We start from the raw sequence: 2,610 nt of genomic DNA on the forward strand, positions 1-2,610 counted from the left end.
TCAACCGGACGGTAGCCTTTTCAATAGGAGAGAGAGAGAGAAAAGTTCTCGCTACAGGCGCTCGCGCATGCACAAATCTGGGGACACCTAGCTATCCACTGATGCGATGTGATCATTCTTGCTCATTTTTCAGAATAAAAGTCTGAAACTATGTCTAAAGACTGTTCACACCCTGTGGAAGCTATAGGGAAAGGAATCTGGTTGATATCCCTTTAAATGGAGGATAGGCTTGCAATGGAAAAGAGAGGTTTCAGAAAAACAGCACTTCCTGGTTGGATTTTCCTCAGGTTTTCGCCTGCAATATCGGTTCTGTTATACTCACAGACAATATTTTGACAGTTTTGGAAACTTTAGAGTGTTTTGTATCCTAATCTGCTAATTATATGCATATTCTAGCTTCTGGGCCTGAGAAATAGGCAGTTTACTTTGGGCACGTTTTTCATCCAAACATCAAAATACTGCCCGACTGTTCCCTGGACCTGGATGTTAATTAAGGCAGCCCCCTGCACCTTTCTGATTCAGAGGGGTCGGGTTAAATGCGGAATACACATTTCAGTTGTACAACTGACTAGTATCCCCCTTCTTTAAAAAAAAACGAAATTAGTGACAGGTGCCTTGTGACCAAAAACTGGACGGAAATGTAATTAATTTAAAAAAAAAATATTTACTTAAGTCTGCAAAAATAAATAACTTTACATTTTCACAGGAGAGGAACATTGAACATCAGCTCACACCACATGCCACACCTGTACAAAATGTGGAAAACAACACTGGACACTGGACCATCATTAATCTGGTGTCTCAAGCAAGTCTATGATGAATTGTGCCCTCACCCAGCCTGGGGGCATGTCAGCTTAAATGCCTACATACAAAGGGGCATCCAGAGGAACAGTGGATATGCAAAGAAGGAGGTCGGGCAGTCCACTGCTGGCCGCCAGTTCACACTGGACCAACGTTGGTCTGGTGTCTCTCAAGCAAGTCAGTGATGAATTGTGAACTTCCAATCCACCCCTGCTGATGAGCGTCCAGCCAATCCACCCCTGCTGATGCTTGTTGAGAGAGGGAGAGAGTGTTAAACTACTTATAGTCAACCCAATATTAGCAAATATTCAATTACAATTTCTAAGCTTAAAGTTTATTATAGAAAAACTCACCCTAGCACTTTCTGAGGCAAGAAGGACATCGCCCTCTTCTGCTAGTCTTCACCCCACCGGGGGAAAGACAGAAGCCTGGGGTAGATCACCCAGGGCAGGCCTGCCGTGAGGCAGGAGCGAGCACTGGAGGTACTTGTACGTCCAAGGGTTCATACATAATACATACAGAGAATACATAAGTGACAGCTACAGTATTAATCATTCTCAACACCATGAGAGCATATCTACAGCCAAGCAGCAGCATGGATGGTAAGTGACAGCTACTAGATTTAGTTAGCTAGCTATAGGACAAAGAATGCATAGGTCTATATGACAGATACAGGACGGGAGTGTCATCATGGAAGGGTTTTCATCTTTGCAAAGTACACACTGCATTTATGGAAAGCATGTGGTAAAGTTGTTTAGCATTCAATGCATGTGAGATTTAACGGGCAAATAGTAAGACTAACGCAATGCAGATCATTCCTTACTGTAAAGTATTCATGTTTGCAGAATGTCAAGGGAATTGAATGCCTGCCTACCAAACACCATTAAACTAGCTAACATAATACATGCATTAGCTAATACATGACTGATACTGCCACATACACTGGAACAGAAAAGAAACTACTGTAGCATGATAACATTACTGTACTGTAGCCTGCGTCACGTGCACACGATCTCACAACTATAACAACTTCACAGATGTCTTATACCATAAAACAAAGCACGAATTTAAGCAATACTGTGCATTAAAATAGATACGATTCTGTAAGGGGTTGCGTCAATTCGAATCTGGTTTCAGGTTAGAGAGTGAATTTCAGAAACATCGATTTTATTCTATTAACACTTTTTATTAACTTAAGCAATAAATGGTAAATGCAATTTTCATATATACGGGTTCGCTGTAATACCACGCAGGGCAGAACAGAGAACTGGCCAACACCCTAACGGTATCTTCTTTAATACTCTGACAGAAGTAGTTCCTGCTTCCGAGCTGGCCTGTCAGAGTAAAGACTGGGCGTGATTTAAACTCACTCAGCCTATCGTTGGGGCACAGGCTGGTCCCAGCCCCCCAGGCACTCCAGTTGATAGATGTAACTGTTGCTGTGTAGAATATCTATGCGCTCATACCCTAGATACCGTTATCACACATCTGGTTCTTGTTAATGTCTAACAAAATACCGTTTGTTTTCGCAACACTATGCTCTGTATGTGTCCCCCACAACTCATGATAACTGCCTACACCCAAGGTTAGCCATAGCCTTTCTGCTAGTCACACCATATGTCGCAAAATGTTACTTCTAACACACACAGACACCCTCATGTTAGGCCAAGCATATTTTCAAAACCCCACAATTGTAAAAATATGATTGAAAATGCAGACAAGTGGTGGCTGTTTCAACTGGTAAAGTTAGCTACCGATGCCGAAACCAATGGTACTGTACGTGCATCATAGGTATTTGACACCAGAGAT

The 2,610-nt window shown here is 42.3% G+C and overlaps 1 long non-coding RNA gene across 1 annotated transcript; it reads right to left on the minus strand.

Moving 5' to 3' along the window:
• Positions 1 to 644: 644 nt before the first annotated feature.
• On the minus strand, positions 645 to 1,295 carry LOC118945360 (uncharacterized). Its single transcript, XR_005040527.2, has 2 exons — positions 1,155 to 1,295; positions 645 to 1,049 (listed from the first exon to the last, which is right to left on the minus strand). It is a non-coding gene; the product is annotated as an uncharacterized LOC118945360 (long non-coding RNA).
• Positions 1,296 to 2,610: the final 1,315 nt, after the last annotated feature.

The sequence above is a fragment of the Oncorhynchus mykiss genome, chromosome 29, assembly GCF_057628025.1.
Source record: "Oncorhynchus mykiss isolate SJ-2025 chromosome 29, ASM5762802v1, whole genome shotgun sequence".
Classification (NCBI taxonomy): domain Eukaryota; kingdom Metazoa; phylum Chordata; class Actinopteri; order Salmoniformes; family Salmonidae; genus Oncorhynchus; species Oncorhynchus mykiss.